General features: G+C 41.4%; 1 protein-coding gene across 3 annotated transcripts in view; it reads right to left on the bottom strand.

The window, feature by feature from the left end:
- LOC139988283 (lachesin) overlaps positions 1–23,405 on the bottom strand; it is a 285,333-nt gene that overhangs the window by 245,494 nt on the left and 16,434 nt on the right. The window contains exon 1 of one of the 3 annotated variants that reach the window (XM_072005503.1): positions 6,520–6,665. The exons of 1 other annotated variant lie outside the window; for it this stretch is intronic. The gene's annotated coding sequence lies outside the window, so the exon portion shown is untranslated. Of the gene's footprint in view, positions 1–3,268; positions 5,105–6,519; positions 6,666–23,405 lie in introns of those variants that run through there. One more of the 3 variants, XM_072005500.1, reaches the window with a different exon arrangement.

Here is a 23,405-nt window from a genome sequence, read left to right as displayed (position 1 = left end):
AGAGATTCGTTTCGAGTACTTTTTGAAATATTTCTTCCTCACGATTCAGTCAACTGTCTTCGCAAGTACCATCTTTCACGGTACGGTCTTCGTTAAAAACGTTACGAGTATTTTATATCGAATCGCGTTCTCGATCTCGCTGCCGTTACAGCGACTATTTCACCGAGCACATATTTTTTATCCGATGCATATACGTCGCGATCGCGACGAATCCGTCACCGAGGGAAAAGTCGACAGAAAGAGAAAACTATAGGGAGAAGAATAGATAGGAATGACGATTATTCGAATCGCCTGACATTTCGTCGGCCAACTTTGTGCTCCTCTGTCCAGCAATTTTCCTATTTGGGTCAGGCAAGATGACACGGCCCGCGACTCTACCCTTTCGTATCTCTCTGATATTCCGGTACAATCGTCAACGAGAGAGCAGAGAGCAAAGAACGATATCGAGCGAATTGGAAGTACCAAACGCGAGCAAGAGTCTGCTCTTTCTTTTGAACGTCGGTTAGAGATTGCTCGAAATACAGACGAGGGCAAGCAATGGGGAAAGAGGGATGAAATCCGTGGACGAAATTCGAGCTGCAACGATTTCCACGTTGAACGTATTAGTCTCGTTAATTCGCATGAAAAAGCTCTTCTAACGAGAGGATTTAAAACAGCCGAGATTTTTTCTCCTCTTTACCTTTTCAGTTCTATCATCCTATCTACGTTAAGTCGTCACTATTTACATAAATTGCTTGGAACGTGATCGAATTTTCACAAATTGCGAAACAACATAAATAACACCACGTGAATACATACGTTTTTGGTGGTTTTCTGTCTTTATCGTCATCCTATGATAAAGCGAGAGAATGTTAACACGACATAGGTGAAAATGAAACAACCTGTCAGGTTCAAGGATAGAAGCCATGTTGTAAAACTCAAAGATGTAATTATTAAGGCAAGTAAATAATATTTTAATAGTATTATGACAAATTTAGTAAGAAAGAGAATTTTGGTAACATTCGCTGATTGATAGTTTACGTACCGAAATTTAAAATTGTACGCGGTAAAAGAAAATAAGAAACGTGACTTGTCATGTTCTTTCCCTACGTAGTCTTCGAATACGAAAATCGAAATTGCTAAAAATTTCATATACAACGGATACAATGATCGGAGTAAATATAATACAACGAACGGAACGAATGACGATAAATTTCTCATTACAGAGGAGGAGAAATAATTAATCGGCGACAGTTGCGTTCTCTATGCAACAGCAGGGCCGTGAATTTGCCGCAAAACTCGCGGCAAATCGCGGGGCAAGCACGACGGTGGCGCGATTGCGACAAAACGCTCGTAATTACATTCCGGAAGTGAGCAGGTCGAAAAGCGACGTGGCGTGCGTTCACGGTATCGTTTTGTGTCTTGGATAATTGCCGACACGCGATCCTGCCACGTATACCAGTCGGGCCAACATAGAACATCGTAGTCTGCACCTGCTAATGCGCCGTTTCACGTGCGTGCGCGACGTTCTACGCTGCATTCCGTAAAAATAAAATCGCCATTAGACCACGGCTACCTCTGCCCGTTCGCAGTTAACATATTTCTTTTTTCCCTCACTGCCTCTCCCTCCCTCACGAGTCCTCGATAAATCATGGCGAATAGAAAAGGAAGAACCGGGCTGAGGCCAATTCTTCTCGAAGTGATATGTATTTTTCGATCGTAGAGAACACGCGTTTAAAATGAGAGTTTACGAGGAGTACACGATGATAGAAGTTATCGAAGAAGAAGTTAACGCGATCGACAACTACGGTAGTAGTCGAGACAATCGCGAAGCACCGTATTTATCTAATATTAAAAGTTCTTAACTACCGACACTATGGAAGCAACAAAAACTGCCATGCCGAGCAATGTCGAAGAAGGTGGGGAAGAAGAAGTAGAAGGGGGGATAAGAAAAGCGCGAGAAAGAAAAAAAAAAGAAGATGACGAGACTCTTTGGCGAGTGCTTCTTTGGAATTCAACGAGCAACCGAAGAATGGGCTTATTCAGATCAACGTTTCTTAACGAGGAAAGTTATGCTTACCGGCAGTCTTCGCGTACTCTTCAACAATTTCATAGAGTAAATCAAAGAAGACCCCTTACGTAAATTCATTTTTTTCTTTTTCTTTTTCCTTTTTTTTTTTTTCTTTTCTTTCTTTCTTCTTTTAAATCATAGTAGATACGTTTATTCGTATCTGACTGGAACGTTGTGCGTTTCTCTTTCCTCGGTTTTGCCTGCAATCGCGTATGACCTCGAGAAAGAAGGAATAAATATCTAAGCCAAATCGTCATTGTCTTCGCACTCCGTGCCTACTTCCATGGATCCTCTCTATCTGGAATTCGTATAAGAATCCATACGAAATCTCTCTATTTCCGTGGTAGGCGTGAAACGTTTTGCCGATGATTGCACGGCGACGCTATCTCATTCACGAGCACGAGGGGGTATTTCCCCGCTGGGAATATAATCATTCTTTGTAACGCAAAAATGTGCATCGGCAAGCTCGAGCGTTCTTTAACGGTTAAGCTTGCACACTGTCGCGGAACGAGGGGAATACCGCGGCAACATTTTTCCGATCGGCAACGTATATCTTTGTAACTGTAAGAGCACTTCGGCTCGAGCACACTCGAGAAACCGTTTGAAGTCATCGAAAGAGAGAGAGCCAGATGGATAGAGGGGATGTAGCGAGACGAGTCGCTGATGTTTGCGTCGAACGGACTCAAAGAGAACACTCGCCGTCAAGAAGAGAGGGGAAAAAAAAAGAGAGTTTGGTAGGTATCCGACGAAACACGAACAAATGCCGCGAATCCATTAGACGTCTCGATTAAAACTGCACGGATCGGATTCGGCTACCGCTTCTTCCACTTCTTCCGCTTCTTCCACTTCGCAGGGACGTGATCGTACTTCGAAACACGGGGTTTATCGTGAATTTTTTCGACGAAAATAGATTCGAGTAGACTCGACTGAGTACTTACATTCCGCAAGCTAGAGCGGATCTCTTTTTGATCGGTTCGTGAACGATAACGCGCAACTCAAATACAGGCTTTCATAAATCAAGGAAATTTAGAGGCAGGCCCCGATGTAATACCGGGGCCAATTGGAAATTTTGATTTATAGTGCTTATCAAGAAAGCCCCTGTAATAAGTCTCTTAAAAAGCGCACCTACAAATCGTCCATAACTCTTTCCCCGCGACAAAGCTCCAAATCCCCGATACGTTAACCCGGGTGTAGCTTCGAACGGGAGATAATACGTACTTTTTCACGGCAGTCCCTGGATTTCCGGGGACATATCGTCGAGGATCCTCGAGCCACCTTTGATTCCACGGTAAGTCTTCGAGATTCGATATTACCTGTACCACGACTGCTGTCTATGAAACATTTATCTCACAGCACTGAATCGGTCGCGTTCCTCGTAAAAAATCGACGAGAGATAAAACCGTGCGATGTTAAAAATTCACTGCGAATCACGGGTCACCAAGGATTATCGATCGATACGCCGCGGTTTAGCCGGCCTAGCCTTTTGGATTAACGGTCGCTACGGATCTTCTTCTTGCTGAACTTCTATGTTCGATGGAACGATCGTTGCACTGATCCCTTTGTACATGTCCCTTTTATTTTCTCAATTTCGAGCTGTTAGCTCGCGCGATGCGTTTATATTTCGTATCGCTGCGATGAAATTGATCGACGAACGCAGCTCGGCTGGCTTCTATGCTTTGTCCCTCGCGATATTTTGTCCGATGCAGGAGACCAACGTGAAAAATTGTTGCACGCTGTTTCGTTTTTAATTAATAATGTTACCGTTGTCTTTTTTTTCGCTCTCCTCCGTCCTTGGTTCGTTGCGTACTGGCTATGTTTGATTAATCGATAACGATAACGGTCCTGCGGCACAGCGAGTGATCAGCGTAAACCGCGTGCAACGGACTTCGATAAATGTAGCTGGTTATTTATTGGTAAAATCATGCGTGTGGTACACGTAACACCGCGATAGTAGGAGGAATGCGATCATTCGCACCACGCCAAACCTCTGATCACCGGTGCACGATCGATCCGGAAATATTATAGTTCCGTTACGGCTGGTCGGTGAGCAAACGATCGTTGATGATCCTCATAAATCTTGAGAACGATTTACAGACCACCGGATTTCCTGTATAAATCCACGTACCAGAACAACGGAGACTATTTTTATTCAAACTTATTCTTATATTTGTCTGGCCATCCAACACCAGGCAAACGTATATCGCGATTTTTATTACAGCCAGAGATGTATTAAAAATACTCTAGCGAACGACGAAATCGTTCCCGATTGACGTTACAACAACTCTATTATCAAACTGATTCTTCGAAAAAGGAACAAAATACTAAATGAGAAATTTCTGGCCGTGACAATAGTTTACACCGAGGGCGTTCTCAGATGATCGTCTACTACACGTTCCTGTTCCAATTACAAGAACGCCACTTCGGCACGTTCGCTCACCCTTTGCCTGTCGATGACTCCCTTCACACCGTCCGTGAATACAGTATTTTACTTCCGATAACGAACTCCGTGATCCTGTCGATACTTACTATTTTAAATAAAACTATGTAACGATCTTCCTCGCGTAACAGCAACGTTCTGACACAACGGTAAACTCAACGACGAATCACAGGCTCGTCTCATCCAGAACGAGAATAATCCCTTCGAACCAGTCGATAAAGGGGATAAAAAAGGCATAAGAAACAGGCATGAAAACAAAACGATCGTGTACGTGTGTATCGTTGTGCACGATCAGAGGCAGCGTGCGAACGAGACAAATCTTGCGTGACGCTCCGTCAACGTCGAGGATCGTATCGCGCACCGGCTCGAACTCGACTAACGACGACTCGGATCCCTTGGTTCGAATTTATTCCGAGGGCGCACCGATGGTCCCCCGTCGGGTCGAAACCGCGCGAAGAACCGCGAGCGACCAACGAGACTCGAGAGCCGAAGAGCTCGCGTGTAATAACCGGCCAGCACCCCGTCCGTTCGCAACTTCCTTCGTCCTTAACGACGTGGACGACGGTTAACACGACGACACGCCGCGGTTGACTAGCTCGTGGTACAACATTCCGAAGCCCCTTTAGCCACGACGAGGCTGCTACTGCTGCTGAATGCTGGCTGGTGCTGATGGTGGTGCCGGTGCTACTGCTCTACCCGCCTCGTATATACTACACGGCGAACACGGACACGCGCGCCGGCATTGCGCGAGCGCAATACCTCGCGCGATTCCGGCAGTAGGGGTTGTTTGATGCCTGCCTCCTTCGGAAACGTTCTTTTTTCCCTCGCACCGCCACCTTCGCCGAATTTTTCACATTTCCGAATTTCTCGCTGAATGAAATGGACAACATTTTGAAATGTTTCGAAACGATTCTGTTTTTGCTCTTTGAGTTGGAGCAAGTGAATGAATTACGAATCAGTTTCGCAATTGTGAATACGAGATGAGTTGCTTTTTCGTGCTGGAATTTTAACGTAGGTCTGCAGGGTCTTTTTTTTTCTTTTTTAGTACTTATCTTTCTATATAAATCAGAGTCACCATTCTGTAGATTCGTAAACAAAATTTTGTTGCGTTCGAATCGTTTAAAATACATTTTTTTAAAACACCATGCAACGCGATCCACAAAGTGTACAGGCTGTTATGTGACTTTATTTCCCTAGGTCAGCCGCAAACCTATTACTCGCCCATAACCTTTGCCCTTATTACAAACTCACTCGCTTTTCATCCCATTTTATCTGCAAAACTGTAAGATTCTACAATTCCAAATGGAACGCGAGAGAAAATACAAAACGACGCAATACGATTGCCAAGAGTTGCGGGTACATCATGAGTTATTGTAATTATAACAATATATATTTATTGAAATATATGTATTCCACCTCGTTATTTCTGCACCTCGACCGACCAAAGTTTGTCTCGTTAGATTGACACAGGCAACCGTTCAAAAATGATTGTGTGTCATTTGCGTGAGAGAATTACAAACTCGCTAACTAGAATTGCGATTGACGAATGGTACGATTATTGATTGCTGTTAATGTTTAGCAGCATGGCTATTGACAGATGAATGGTAAATAAAGTAACTTTCGCAACTGTTGATTTTCATATGGATCATTTGTTTCGACTACACAAAAGCGAGAGAGAGAGAGAGAGGGAGAAAACCAATATTTATATTAAATAAATTATTCATATCGAGAGTTCGATTAGCTCGGTAAGCATTCCAAACCTGACCAACAAACTTTCAAAACTTTTCACCACCGATAAAATCAGCCGAAGGCAGAAGTTTTAACAGAATTATAGGAAATGTTTTAAAGAATGACCAAGGTAGGATTCAATGATCCTGACGTGTTCGGAAAGCAACATCCTTGAAGCATAATCTACGATGATAGCGGCATAACAATGTCGGGCACACGCTCAACCGGTTTACGCTTCCGCATCGACGATATGCTCCACGCCGATCGAGCACAACCAACTCGTAAGGAATTCCTTGATACCTACCCCACAGAAGAAATCGCTTCGCCAGCAGTCCTACGCGAACCAACAAAATTTCAAGGCGTCCTCCACACGCGTATATTTCGCGATAAACACGAGCATCCTTCCGTGACGTGGCAGTGAACAAAGGACGAACAAGTTGCATTGATATTTCTGTCCTGTAAGAGTTTATCAGAATTATTCTACGATGGTCTATTGGTTTTTATAATTAAAAAAATTATTACATGACAAGTAGGTATGACAAGTTCAAGTACTCGAATGTTTTGACTTTGAGATTATTTGGTTTTCAAATGATGTATTTTAATATAAAGTGGTTAGAAGCTTCAACTCGTTCTTTCAGCGATCGATGAATTTGAAAATTTATAGAATTTCTGGAGAAAATCTAACCATGTAGGTATTTGTCGGAAACACTAAATAACCAAATTTTATGAAAAGATAATTTTGGTAATACGCACGTCGTTCATTGACAAGATATTAGGCTTTAGGATTGTGCTCGTATGAGAAACAAACAATGTGACGTATCACTATTTTCCCTACGACCTTAAATTTAATATTAAAAAAATTCAGAGGCCAAACCCACCTTCTCTCTGTTAATTTCACAACGATCGATCGATCGATGATAAGTATTTTTTCACTTTATTTTCTCACCTCGTTGGAGCGGAGAGCTGCGATACCGTTAGAAAAAATATTGCTTCTAGATAGCGGATTCTTCTTGTTTATTTTCGCATCGGATAGTATGGTATCTCGTACGGTATACGGGATTTTCTCTATGCGAAGTTTCATAGTGATCGATGCCCTTTGTCAGCTTTGAAAATTCTCCAGGTCTTGCGTTCAAAGTCCCAAAGTTCGAACGATAAGAAATGGATATCGGTACCGGCCTTTCACTCGTGACAGTCTATTTACCGAGAATTCTCCGGTTCTCGTTATTCACGCACTTCCACGTAAGAAAGAAACGGAACAACAGACGGGAATGTCGTGACCGTGAAAGCGAGTGTTATTTCACGAACGTCGCGGTCGCGATATCGTTGAAAATTCTCCCCGTCGCCATCTTCAACGCAACACGAATAACGGGCAATCCCACCGTGTAGAAGCATGGGTACGTATCCTTTATGTTCCTTGGACAATAACGTTCTCCGGCGCGAGGTGAGCCGCGTTACTTTCCTTTGAATTTCGTCGTTTCATTGCGAGACTCATCATCCGAACACTGGGTCCCACGGGGTCATAAACACGCGTAGCTTTGGTCGTTAAACATCTCCCACTTGATGAAGTTTCTACGAATGTTCTCGCTGTTAAGAGATCGTCATACTGTCGAAGCTTTTCGTTATCTAACAATCGAATCGGTACGCGACATTCAGAGACTCTCAAGATGCAAGACGCAAGACAGATAAGTCAGAAGGGACGACATTGGAGAGGATAAAATCTGGATGAAAGATATGTGATTTCTGCGTCTCGATATATCGGGAAAATATAAAAATTTCAACCGAGAGAATTTATAAAAGCAACGCCGCCTAAAAAGGAGCGCCGAGGTGGGAAAAGTTGCGCGAAGAAATTCTAGAGGATTCCCAAGTTTAATTGGAAGAAGAGGATCTAAGTTGTTCCGGCCAGCGCGAAAATGTATTACGCCGTTTTAACTGACGTTGCAAGTACTTAAAGTAGCATTACCTATTCATCCGGAATAATGCGCTAACTACGAAGAGAAACCTTCGAAATGATCGATCTTTCCTACCTCCGTAAGCCTCTACCTTAGAAAATTAAAACGTTCGATTAACGCCTTAATCGATGATCTATGTAAAATATCAACCGTGTTTCTCGATAAATTCCTCGTAAATGGCGCAACAGTGCAACCATTGCAATCGGGTAATGATTGAATGTTCGGCGTAGTTCTGTTGTCCGATAAGTAGTAAAACCTAAACTTTGACCCTGACAAACCCTTAAAGCGCTCGTAATTATTTCCTTCGAAAGCAAATTGCCTGTCACAGAGCCGTTCGGTTCAGACCTCAACGCGCACAATCGCATCAAGTATGCTGGAAGCACTTGGAGACACTTCTCTGGAAATACCGCGTACACACCTGGCTCTGTGTCTGCGTCTGCGTCTGCGTTCGCAGTGGGTAATGCCAATTTGTGACACGTAATCCTTGCTGCCGTGCGTAAGCGCGGAGAGACAGAAAAGCAGTCGCCGTTCGTACGTACCTACCAGGAGCCACGACATCCTCCGTATCTGCATCCCTGCATCAGACGATGCTTTCAATTCCGACCAGGAGGACATATACGAGAAACTAGGTAACGAACGCAGCGTCGGGGCTTCCTACCCAATTGCGATTACATCTTGAAAGTGAATCCTCTGTTGAAGGATAATTTAGGTGAAACCTAAGAGTACATTGTCGATACAACTCCGATTGATGTAACTCAATGAAGAGAGATTGATCGGGGCCAGAATAGAAAAGGTAGACGGGAAATGGTGAGGGAAAAAGTTCGACGAAATTTGGAACGCAAATGTATTGTATCTTTCACGATGCATCGATCAGATGTCAAAGTTCGGTATCCATTACGCGGTTATTTGGTGCTTTAATTTACATGCAAATATATCATCGTGGTTGCTATATATATATATAGTGGAATATGTGTGTCAATGGTCATGCGTGTATGCGTGTATGTTCGTCCCACATTTACATATCCCTGGCTTTGCTGTTTTGATTAATTCTATCGAAATTAGGATCCACACATTTTTTCTATGGTAATTATCCTGAGGATCTTAAGTGTCATTTTCTTTTAAAAGAACGATCGTTTACTTTCAAAGCCATCCTTGCTACTTAGATTTCCTCTTTGTGTCCCTTTTTACGTTCTATCTGAGGATTAATCGTAATAGTAAATTGATGCGACGTTAGAGTTTATATTCAAACGTTTGAACGAGCAGATCGACGGAGACCTAAGAAGATACGAATCGGGAATCTTAGTTAAGCCTACGTAAAATACGTCTCAGCTTCTCTTCTTGTACAGGATAGAATTCAGCATGCGCCCTTAAAAGCCACTATACTAATTATGTGTCTGCATTCCCATTACAGGTGCCTTCTCCGTGGTTGCTCACGATGCGCATGTTCTAATACGAGATGCGAATGAACAGCAAATTACGTAAGTGATCTAGTACAATTTGATAAGCTTGTAATCGATACGCGTGACTTTCCAAAGATTCGTTCGACCAGATAATCTGTCAGTGTCTTATTCTTTCTCAAAATTACGCTATCAAGTTAATAGATGAAATTGAGTTATTCGGGTCAAGCTAAGCGAGTTTTCTTGTAATTCGTCAAATTTGATCGCCAATAATTACACAGTGAGCGCTCAAAACAGATTATTTGACCCGTTGTAAGTGAACGTGGCTGTGATTGATACGCTTTTGATAAACAGTTTAGTCCAAGTCTTGTTAATCGGATAAGAGAAACTACTTGAAAACTCGTGAAAGAATTGACTCGGCGAGGTAAACCGTGAATGTTTCATTCTTTCTCTGCTATAATTCTATAGTAGCAAATTAATACGTGCAACTATTTGAAGACTGGCGCAAGAATTCCGTGGAGATTTCGATGGGATTACAAATATCTCCAACGCGCAAGTTGGCAATTTAAAATCTCGCCCTCTCTTTCTCTCTCGCTCTACATTTTCATCTACACACGTTCCCGCGATTTAAATCAATTTAACGCTTCCAATGGCCGAGAACCGCTCATTATCGATCGTCGCTCTTTTCGTAGATACGCTCGACGTTACACATTCCGCACCGCGGGATCCTTGCTGTAGTTGAACGAATTTTCATTAGACGAGCAAAAAGCACAAAAGCCATTTCGAGCTTCTTCATCTATAGGTTTTCATTATTTCAATGCATTACACCGGTACGTGGCGCCGGACCATTCGCAGTTCCAATTTCCTTTTTATTTCCATAGAATTCACCGTGGTGGCGATGGTGGCGATCAACGGGATCTCAAGAATACCATCCGCTTAAATGTAACTATAACAGACTATTTCGCAGAAATAAAATTCTTTTTAATATTGAATAACGATAACGTGCAAAGTCGCAAATAATGGTTTAATAAAAATTGATCGGAGATTGGCCGTGCGTACTCCGAGTACTCATTTATATCGATAAATCTTTACTCGTGGGGTAACGTCACCCTTAAACGAATACTTGGCAATAAGCTGCCCGCTATCGGACAAAAAATTGTGCGAAGTTATTTCGCAACCGTTCATCGAGGTTGGCTCCTCCGGAGACAAGGACGTAGAAAATTTCGACCATCTTTCGGCCATTGTGCCGCTGCGTAGACCATCTCCGACTTGGTCAATAATTACGCTGTCGAGTAATTAGCTGATATGATCTAAGAAGATAGGTCGTTCCGACGAGACAAAAGAATGTCAAGCGGTCTATTATACGTTGCCACTCCTGTTTAATCCATTATTTTTATATCACCTCGTAAACTGCAGCCTCGATTGTTGCAGTTTTATAGCAAGTATAATCAACGAGTATCATCGACGAAGTTACGTGAAAACTTTCTTGTTAAAGGAGGTCTTAAATTTAAATAAGAATCGCTGTCTAATTGAAAGGACAGCCACCGCTTTCTATGTACATTACGATACACAAACGATGATGTTATAAATATTTTTTAGACATTCGCTTTGCATTTTACGCTAATAACATACCCAGAGAGACTCGTTAATAGAATTGAAAAATTTATAAAAGATGGGGTCAATTTAGCTTCCTAAGAAACTCATTTCGTAATTACGACGTTGAAAGGGGTATGCGAATCAACGGCGTTTCATCTTGGATTTAAAAGAAAACTCACCCTTTTAATTTACGAGACGGATGTGACAGCACTGATCGCGGTGGACCGATATAGTCGCTTAAAGATAATAAAGCGAATTAAGATTCAAAGCGTACATTCGCGTACTCGAGACACGACTATACATTGTAGTTTCCCCACAGAACGCGAGCCACCCTGAAACCTGACGCCCTTACTAAAATCCTACGCTGATTACAGACAAAATCCCAAGACAAATTTTCACCAAATCGGCCAGACAGTAACAGCTAATAACGTATACAGAATGGAAACATTTTCGTTTCACGTAAATTAAAACGAAAGACGTAAATCATCTTGGGAATCCTAAGAAACAGAGAGAAAATTCAAGAGCTGAGTAGCAGCGAACTCTTTGAGAGTTGGGGGTAGTCGTATGATAGACGTAGACGGAAGAAACTTCAGGAACCGCGTATGCATTTCGATACATTCAATCCGGAATGCAATTATTTCTGTCTTGGAAAGTCACGATCTTAATGGCTGCATACGCGCTCGAACGCAGATATAACGAATTTCGCGGAACGACGCGATTCGCGGGAATGCCGCCTAATAGGAAGAATCAATAACAGGGTGGATGTTAACGATGGGAAGGAGTGGCGTTCGTTAATTATTTACAAGTTTATCGATGCATCGAGTGCAGCGTCGCGTAAAGTAAAATTGACGCGAGCCACGGTTAAAAATTGGCAAGCGACTGCTGCGAACCAATTTCTTCGTTCCGCAACGATAATTTACAGATACGGGGGGAGGGGGATGCGAGTTGAATAAATATAATAATTGAATCTAGCTGCCAGGCATCGTTTCGTCAAGAGTTTTCATTCCTTGGTGACATTTCATTTGGAAGGATCCATTATTTATTTGTATAACCTAAAGAAAAAATGATAGAAACGGCGAATGCTAATGCTTTTTCATTGTTGAACGGATTATTTATCATAGAGACGGACTTTGTCGCGTCGCGTAGATACGAAAGTGAAACTAATAAGACTATGGCTCGAAGCACAGCTGATATAAGCCGAAGAAGGATAGCGAGAAGTAAAAACAGAGAGGTAGAATGAGAAGGGCAAAAAGGAGGAAAAAATTCACACAGGATGAAAAATGCCGAACTGTGCAGGTTGTGACGTAAAGCTGAGACAGTCTTCAAAACTAAAAGGCTGTGGTGGTTGCTGACGCTGTTGTAAGTAACAGATAGGTCTGGGTAATTGCTTCACTTAACGAGAAACACGTTCGACCCTTGCGTTCGTTCCCGCTCTAACAGAATCCAATATTAACCGTCGTGCTGTTTGATATAGTTCGGTATATTCCGTACTGCGTGCATTTTGCAAGCTCTTTCGCCGTGCTCGTTTGTCTGGCGCCTCCTGGCTTCCGTGAATGTTCAAGGGTCTTCGTTACGATGTTCAAGGAATTTCTCCTGTGGAACGTGCCCTTTCCTTCTTTCGAATCTCCCGATGTACGATTTTTCCTCATCTTCTCTTCCGTGTTTAATTATGTACGTAATGCACAGGCATGAACGGACGAGAGAAATTATTTTTCACGGTAACATTTTACGCGTGAGAATGCATAAAAGAGAAAGCGAATAGACGGTCCGATTGATAAAAGTTATTTCAAACCATTCACGCTTGAACTTTTTGAATTATTTTAATGTTACCGTTTTAAACAAGAATTGCAGAACAGACTTTGGCATGATTGTATATGGAACAGAACACAAATACCAGTACGTTATTGCAAAAGAAGAAGGAAATAATGGAGATAATTTTATTTATTCGTGCACTGTATCGAAATACATTTACTTTCGCCAACCATACAGATATCCAACAAATTCCACAAACTCCACCATTGAAGATTTTAACAAAGCTGCGAGAAACAATGACGGGGATTCGTGCAACATTCTGGACTAATAAATTTTGATACATTCAAAATACGAATGCGTAGACTGATCGAATTTGATTGATTCCGAATTTTGATGTAAATTTCCACGGCCAAAGCACTACGTATCTATACGCACATATCTATCCACAAATTTCATTTTACTTTGATGGCAGCACGATATTATTCATATTATAGAAAACAGATTTACCAATGCTTTGATACCTACACGATTTAAATTTAAACCGTGAATATTTTTCATCAGGCGTATGCTTTACTTTCAAGGATCTATCGACTAGCTTCAATTTTTATCTATGGACGAAAATATATTTTCTATTACGAATTTTGAAACTAGCAAAATAGTGTCGCGCACTATTGAAATCCATCGGTATTGTTCCCGGCTTTCCCTTTGACATCATGTTCAATGTTTTATTTGAAAAATATTTTTTCATACAGCAAACAATTTTCGAGTAAATCAAAGTCACGAAGTTAGATATTTCACTGTAATTAAAATTGGCTATTTCACGTGCTAAATATATAAGGATTTCCTGTTTCTTCGTTAACATTTTAACACATTTTAATATCATTTTTCAAGAAAACGATTCAACTGCGACTCATAGTTCCTTTGACAAGTTTGGTTCTCGTAATAAGTAGAATATAATACAAAAAAACAAAATAACAGATCTCCACCAATCCAAAGATATAAAATAACATATAGCGCTATAACATATAATTTTTATAGGCTCTCTATATAAGCGTTATTAAAAATCGATACTAAATAATTTTAATACATTTTAATAACTCCCTACAGATGACAGATCTTTTTATTAAAATCGAAAATCGTGTTCCGACAAGAATGTACACTCGCGATTTCACAGTGTTCATTATACCTGGTCGCGACTTTTTTAAATTAGAGTTTGCGAATTATACGCTGGCCACGGTGACTGCAATGCGACTGTGATATTTTAAAATTACACTTGCGATTTAATTTAAATTCATTCGAACGTTCGATGGATTTGATCCGTTCGCTTTTTTCATTATTAGACATAATTTTCATTTTTACACGTTTCGAATAAAGAAACACGGGAATGTTGAACCTCATCGTCTCTTAATAAAGGACATTAAAACGAAGTTTATGCTAAAATAGCCATTCTTTTCATACAACTTCGAAAATTAATATTCTTCTATTCTGTTTTATAATCTTCATTTTATTAATGGAATAAAATTATATGAAAAGGAGAAAATACATACCGACATTCTATTCATCGAAAACGTTTCATTCGTTCGTTAAAGCTTTAACATAATATATGTTTAAAATTAATTGGATTGAAATTATTCCACATACAATACAGAAAATTGAAAGCGCGTATTAATTGGAAAATGTATCGTTTCAGATTCTCTTCGTCGTCATTTTCTAGCGATGGATCTAGTTTAAGTTTGAATTTAAATTAATTCTAGTCGTAAGTTCATGTCTAGGTTAGGGTTTCAGATCTGTCAACGAATCGCGAGTGATTTACCTGTTCCGCGGAAACAATTATCACCATCCTTGTGAGGATCATAATTGTCGCTTCAGAATACGCAATCACCCGTAGGGCAGCCATTACATACCTATTGTAAGTAGGGAAGGTGATAGGAGCTCCGTGGTCTATCTTTCCTTACGTGCTTGATAACTTCCTCCCGAAGCTATCAATTATTTAAATAGAATCGAGTCAAAACTCGTTCGTCTCGTAGGCAACAATGCAGTGGAACGAGATACGCGTGCAATGGAGTGTAGGGAGGATGAAATTGGCAGTATAGGGCGGGTCACATTCGTAACTACCTTCGCCTACTGTGACACAGGCAAATTGATGTTGCTTTTTATAGTGTCTAAGTTTAAAAAAGTGGCAGCTAGCTAAAAAGCGCTAGAATTCTGAATTTTAAACACTTTACGATCTTGTTAGTTAACCTATCTCTCGTTCGATATCGCGATAATCGCGTCATATCGTTGTATTCTATTGATAATTGTTACTTGAAATTTTCGATTTGTTAAACGTTTCTGAAGATTAAAGACAAACGAGGCTTCGTATTTCAATTCAGAATCGCGCAGCTTCCCGATATAGGTCCCGTAATACAAAACACCGGATTAATAAAATTACGTCGGACAGCTTTAGTTCTGGCTTTTTAATATCGACTATGTTTATACTGAAGATTACAATGGTTCTTTTAATCTAAACAACTTTGTCCTTTTTATACAAACGGATAAAAATTGACTAGATATTACCCTTGGCACTTACATGTGACATATTCTCGCCATAGATCTGCAGACCTTTTGCGGAAAAGCTCGTCGATTTTATACCGGAACTCTAACTGCATATTTAATAAGTGGCCAAGGAACTTCGCAAACATGTTACCAGTCAATACAATTATATTCTTTCTGGAAGGATAGAGATACAGCTCTGGGGAGCCTGGTGGTGAACAGCACTGATCTAGAAGTAACTCACCGAAAGAGAGGAAACCTCGTAAACATATGTCCCTCATGGGGTATTTAATTCAGGAACACAGACAGAGCTCGAATTGCCGAGTTGGCCCACCTTGCCGTCGACAAAGGAGGACGTGGGGAAATATAGAGGAGTAGGTGAAGGAAGGCTGCCTCCTAAAGGAGCGGCCACGATCTTCCGTAGCACCGTTGCTTTTTCCTCGGACGCAGTAAATACTGAAAGTGGAGGCTACCTCAGGGACTTTGCTGCTACTCCGCCGAGTTTACAGACCCTTCCACCTACTCCTTGCCTTTTTTCTCTCCTTTTCCCCGGTTCAACCGATAAGGAGTCAAGAAAAGATTTTACACTTGGGCGGAAGGTAAAAAGGGACGGCAGTTGGTACGACGGTCTTGTTGAACCAAAGGAATCCTTTTGTTAGCACGGCTTCCATCACCTTCCGTTGCAACTTCGATCCGATAAAGCTATGGTTGAAATATATAAACCGCCGCAACTATCCTTCCGTTTATAAGTCATCGAACACTTGCTAATTTCGAGCATCGTGTTTGTTAAAATAGCCTCGTAATAAAATTTTTCAAGGCGTGATACAATTTTTGTTCGGAACGACTGCAGAGTGGTCGCTATGAATCTTTCGACTCGTGTTTAAGCAGCAGATCATCCAAGCGAAAGGAAACAGAGAAGTTCTATAGACTGATAGGCTGACATTTTTGTTGGATGTTGATATTAGGATAAAAAAAGAAAGCTGAGTCGTGAAGAGTGGATTTGCAACAGTATATACATTTAGTTTTCTCTCTTAATACGTACGTTTAATAAATTTCAACCTCATTCTGTAATTACAGCGTTCATTTATCCCTGTCTGGAGATTTATGAAGAGCAAAAAAGAGATACATGGCAAGTAATATATATCAAGAATGCTTTCCTCCGCTTGAATGTATATCACTTCCGTATAATATACAAAAATTAACACAAATTCGATGCTTTCTAATCCGATAACCCTATTACAATTTTTATCCAGCGATTCTCATTAAACACTAATCAACTGCCTGTTATCCTTTTACACACAGTGGCCGGGTCACTGTGGCCGCGTAGAACGCCAGATCGGCTCATCTGGAATTCAGATTTGTGTATCCTTACGTGTTGTTATCGCACGATCGAGCACGTGGACGTGCGCGCGCGGAAACGTAACCTCCGACGTCGGAACCTGGAGCTAGTATAAAGGCTTGGGTGCGTATGCTACGCTCGTTTGAGCGAAGGGAACACAGTCCGCCAAAGAGGGGAATGATGAGGGCGGAAACGCGGGAACAGGGGAAACAGTGCCCTTAATACCGAGCAGGAGTTCAAAGGTGGACCCCGCAACAACGCATCTAATTACTTGCTTCCTCCGTGGTCCGTGGCACAGCGAATTTACATCTTGTTTGTTCAAGCACCTGTAGCAACCTATACCACCATCAGCCCATCCGCCCCATTCACCCATCCAATCCCCGTTGGGCCTCCCCCCCAATGTAGATTGGATACTGCCTATAAACAAGCAATTGCCTTTGACTCTGAATGCTCTAGCTGCAGAAAGTCTAACCGCCACAGAGTAGCAATATCTTGTGCAGGTTCGTGTCGTGCCCGCCGGGTACCCTGCATACACTTTTCAGACCATCCAAATTCGTGGCCCGATCTGCACGGAAACCTCGCTCAACCGTACCTCTGCCACGCTATCGGAAAACGACATCTTGCGTCTCTGAGTTCGTCTAATTACTTCCGTCGTGAACTGTTTAAGATGCACGGACAAAAAATTGATTCATACCAGCAGTGTGGAACGTGAAAGCCACGGTGTATCGATGCAGAGAATCCAGGAAACGATGGTTTTTATTAATATCCAGAATACTGATAAAATAAAAGAAGTCGGTGATCGCTGAAACCGTCCATAGAGCACAGCGCGTACAAACGAACATTTCCAACGTATCGTATATCATAAAAAGAGAGTGAATGATTTGAGCGAGTGTATGATGATCGATAAAGAATCATACGTTACATCACGTAATTAAAGAAATATGTGATAAGATGCATATATCGAAATTGAGAAAGACATCTTAGATTCCATGTGATTCGAGTACGTTTCCAAGAAAGATAACTAGACGCGGTACGAATATGACTTTTTGATAATGTAGGCCGCAAATGACGACGGCAGCTTATTTTCTTCGTCCGACCAACTCTTTAGTTTTGCCTCTCAAGAAACGGTGAAAGCTCTTAACAGATGCAACATCAATGAAGCTCTACGCTCGAGCGAAGCCCCGTATTTTCTTTATTTCAGTATATTTCTTTCTCCTTTTTTCTCTTTCTCTTTCTTTTCCTTGACGACACGAAACCAAGAAAGAAATTATATATATATATATATATATATATATATATATATATATATATATATATATATATTGTCAGGTGGATGTAACGTACGTATGTGTTCCTTCCTCTCTCCCATCCATCACAATACGTGCATTTCCATAAGTAATTTCCTGCTGATCTATTTCAGCTTACTGCTCATCTTTATTCACTTACCAACTGTCAATTATTCTATCGTACATTTTATAATTATTTTTCTAAACGAATTTTTCAAGATTAAACACGCTACGATGACAAGGTATACAATTTTTTAGGAGAAACGACCATATTTTAGAAACGATTGCGTTATACACAGCATTTACAGTCAAAGATTTTCTACCTGTGTTAGATGTCCTGCGTTATAGCACATCGAAGAATTATACTTGTAAACTATTATCAACTGTCCCATTTGCATCAGGCTTATATCACCTTAAAATATAGCAAAAATGCTCAATTTTTAATTTACAAATCCTTTACAACCAAGGTCACACTCTCGTTTCGACAGCAGGATCAATTACGAAGTTCAATGGAAGAAGGCGTCTCTCGGATTAATATTCCTAAAGAGCAACTCTTTGCAGATCAGAAGGGCAGACTGACAGCGCTCGGAGACAGAGTGTAATCAGCGTGAAATGTTTCTTTCACGACGATCTTGCTCATACATTTGATGCAGTCCATGTACTTTTGTCCGCTGAGCAAACAGTGGCGTAGGAAATGGCAAAATTATGAAACGTTGTCGTCGTTATACCGGCTCTAACAATCATCGGGCGAACATCGCGATACTATTTCGTGACGCGCCCTCTTATTTTTCTCTCATTTAAGATTCAATAACCCAGGACACGCGAACGTGCCATGTGAAATATCTCGATACTAATCTCATTCACCGAGTAAATCTGCGTTTTCAAACCGAGCCGAGTAAGCGAATCTAATATCCAGCCGAGGAAATAACCGGCATTAACTTTCGAGTTTTCTATGAATTCCGAGCTACTGGTCGACGTCGTAACAATTTGTAAGCCGAATAAATTCATATAGTAGCGGCATGATTGGCGAGTTTCTACGATGGCGATCGATAGGAACGCGCGTACGCGATTTATAGGCCGCTCGTCGAATAGAAACGCACTCCGTGCACAGCTAATGTTACGAACGTTTGTCTAAGCTGCGACGACACTTTCTATTATGGTATTATGGTATTACCGATTCTACGATCGCGAAACATGTTCGAATTAAAAGAATATAAATAATAAATCTACGATGAATAATTACTATTGGAGAACCAAGACCTACAAAATGTTGGTATTTTATGGTGTTACAACTCTCGCGTTTTCCAGCGCGTTACGCCCATGGTTGACTACTCTTTGTCACATTTTTATACGTCGAAATGTAAATACATACGTGTAGACGTATTAGACACCGTGGCAATACGCGGTCATTTTCATTAGACCGGATGAGAGAGCCTGCTAACTATTTACAAGAAAAAGTTTATCCTTTCATCTGCTCTTTAGTTTTGATCCTGGTTCTCAGGCTTTGAAACAAGTATGAAAAGAAAAGAAACGTTCGATAAGCCATTCGTCATTTTCTCTATGATGATGTATGTTCTCTATGTGACGTATGTTAATTTTTAACATATCCCGAATTACGGTTGAAAGTAGAGAAATATGCAAATTCGAATCCGGGCTGGCTATTACGGTCGAAAATTAGATCGCGTTACACCGCATGTGCGAACGATGAGTCCATGACGGAGCGTTACAGTGAAATCATTAACCTGAATTGACTGCGTGAACGTGCAGTCAATTCAACCATAATCTAGCGTCCCGTAAACACAGGACTTTCAATCATATTAATGCAGACGCGATGCACCTAAATCATTACAATAAATAGAATAATAAATGCTAGTGGTTGGTGAATTTCTGGCGAAATGTCGCTTCCGCGCGACAGCTGGATATTCATAGAACGTAAAAGTACCACTTTAGGAAACTTTATTCTTCATATTTATCTATTTCTGTTTCTATATCCATTTTCAACAGTTTTCTCGACGATCCTATAACCGTACACGTAAATTATTCGGCTAGTTCGTCCTCGTGATATTCCATCGCCCTTCCTTGATTAACATCAATAATTAATTCGTTGTCTTTTTCCGTGGCTGGCCTACTTACTTAACTTTTGTCCAATCGAATCGAATCGAATTGTAGCGACGATTTTAACAAATTGAGACGCATCGACAGATACGGCGCGACGAAATAAACGAAACGAGATAAAGAGAAATGAAGAGAGAATACATGGGAGGATGGAACGCAGAATGCACAGTCACGCCGTTGAAAGTTACGCAATATACATTACCTAAACCATGCTGAGAGACGCGTTTACGAATTGTCACGTCATTTCGTATAATGCTCCGACGCGTAATCATGGGTGTTACTTTCAAGCGACTCGACAAGAACAAAATCGTTCGATGACATTGAAAAATTAAATAACCGCGGTCGACTCGTTGAGCAGTCTTGTCGCGATAAAACGTAGCGTGTAACGAACGATAAACTTGGTTTAACCGATCGATGATACGCGCTAGTTCTCGGTAGGATTCAAGTAGATCGTCCCTATTATGCACAGGCACCACAATTGCACGTTTACAACGCGTTTGGAGATTAATCCTTATCATTCGTACATTATCGGGGATTAATTGAACGATTAGACAACGAACGATCGAAAATAAGTGATGAGTAAATGATTCTTTAAGGATAATCGCATTTGAGATTTAAATAGATCGTGCCCCTCACAAACACAAACAACGGACGTATATTTATAATGCGAATATTTATTTATAATTAGAATCTACATAATTCCTATTGTTCGGCATAAATTCGCAACGATTCGATAAATTAGATAACGAAGAAACGAAAATAGGTGACAAATAAATGATTTTACTGGGAAGACTGCATTCAACGCCGGATATACGTCGTTTTAAATATCCCCGCCGCAACGCGGTAATTTTAAGATCGATCGTCGGTTAATCTGGTTTCCGCGCGAAACGATATTTCATTTTCCGAGCGAGTGGTTTCCGCGATCCTCCGCGCTTCCATCCGTCGCCGTTGAATTCTAATGCGGAAACTGACACGCGAATATACGTCTGAAGAAGTTCCACCGACCCTGGAAGAACTCGCGAGTTTCGTTGAGAAACGGAATTAAGACGTTATAGAAATGGATTAAGGAGTTTAATTAAGTTGATTCAACGAGCGCGCCACAAAATTTCGCGTTCCTAACTTCCTTCCCCCCCCATTCGAAGCGAGACCTACGGATTGCTGCTTATCGTCCATTTGTAGCGTATCTAGAATTGTACAGCTCCATGTTCAATACGGCAACTAAGGTATTACGAAAGAAAGAGAGGACAAATATTCTTTTTACGATATTCAGCATAGTCGATCCTTGTATCGCGAGACATAAATCCACGAAACGTTCAAGTACGATCGAAGAAAATTATTAGTTCGATCCTGACGAGAAGGCAATTCAGACGATCTCTCGTATCGAAACCTGGGTTCACGTTCGAACCTTTCCTTTGTATCTCGCGTGACGAAGGAATATCTTCGACGTTTGGTTCGAGCTAATCTAAAAACGATGGCGATGCTTCTGGTGTAACGATCACGAATTTTCTTTGGTTTTCTCGGTTTACCGGCCGTTATCCTCTCCCTGAACGATTTCATCTTATATCCACAGGGATTAGAGAACCTCTGTCTCTGACCGTTTCATTACTCATCCTACACGTTCACCGGCAACTACGTGTTCGTTCTGTTTGTCCCTTGTTCCTCTCTTTCTTCCCACGCTCGTATCAGTGTCGCTCGTTCTCCCTTTCTTTCGTCCTCCTTCTTTCTTCCTCGTTTTTCCTTTTTTTTTTTTTCTATATTCTACGCTCCCTTTTTCTCTCCGGCTTTCCCGAGTCTCTCTTTTTCCTCTGGTCGCAACAGCAGTTCGCAATATTGTAATGCGAAGCACAATGCGTGCACCCGAAGAGATACGACGCGATAAACAGCGGGACGCATCGAGCCTAGAGAAAGATTAAAAAAGGGAGTAATATGTCTTGCGGGATATTTCGCGAATAACGAGGCGAGAGTAGACAGCAGCGGTACACACGAGACATTCTTAAGTGAAATTAATTGATCGATTTGTGGTGCCGACGTTCTTTTCGCCCTTTAATATTTTATCACGCAGACCCCGATTAAACCAAACCATTTTGTCAACGATAAAATTCCGATGACTCTGTAGGTAAAAACCGAAGCATCGGGAAATTCTTGAAAATATGTCCTCTCAAAGATTTTGAACAAACATCTCGGGTGTCGATAACCTCAGGTGTCGATATAAATCAAAATTTTCAGGCAAGGGACAAGAAAAGGGGATAATGCAAACGGGCAAATCCTTTAAATTTGATTTAATAAACCACTCGACGGCAGAAAAGAGGGAGAAGAACGAAAGAAACGAAGGATAGGGAGACGGAAGCATCGGAATAATATTATTCCTTTCCGATGGTTCCCGATGTTTTCTAACGACGCTTAAGAATAATAACATTATAGCGACTGGCAACGATGAAAATAACGATCGAGGTATCCGAGTGAGCGTGCACCTTGAATTACAGAGTGCGGTTTCCTCTGTTGTTTCTCCATGGCCGTTATCGTTTGCTCGAACAGTCTTTATTTCCGTGACGTAGAATCGTTCCGAGCACATTGCACGAGTTTAGACGTAGCCTACACGAAGGAACAAGATCAGCGAGTGAAACGAAAAAGGAGATGGAGGGAAAGGAGCCGCGCGTTCCATCCATTTCTTATTTCTACCTACGCCAAAGAGAGCTCATCCTGTAAATGGATCAAGTGCGCGGAACGTTTCCTCGATGGAAGTTCGATACCGCTCGGAAAGTTCGGCTTGCACTTTCTATGCTGCGCTCGAAGCGCATCCCTTTGAGATTTGTTTCGTTTTCTGATTAGACGGCTGCACAAGCAAAGGCTAAAGTAGCCACTTTAAGGGAACGAAATCGAATCTATCGGTACGCGAACGAGGGGAAGGAAACGGCACGGATAACGAAGTTCGAGCACGACGTCTATGCGATTCCGGTACTTAATAAACCATCCTCAAGCACGGAAAGTTGTTGCATCTCCCGAGGAATCTTCGCTGTCTCTTTTTTCCCTGTGCCTTCCTTTGTGGTAGTTTTAAAAACAACTTAAAAGTGCAAATTCGTAACATCATCGAGAAAATTAACCTCTGCGGTATCACGGTAGATGTCTCAAAGAAATCTCACGTTCTCAAGAATACTCAAAACTTGGCGAAAAATAAATATCATCCGCGAGGAAGGAGAGGGGGGCCGCGAGCGAAGAAAAAGAGG

Source organism: Bombus fervidus, chromosome 6 (assembly GCF_041682495.2).
Source record: "Bombus fervidus isolate BK054 chromosome 6, iyBomFerv1, whole genome shotgun sequence".
NCBI lineage: Eukaryota > Metazoa > Arthropoda > Insecta > Hymenoptera > Apidae > Bombus > Bombus fervidus.
The sequence above is the reverse complement of the archived record's forward strand: the minus strand, read 5'-3'. Positions and strand labels throughout refer to the sequence as shown.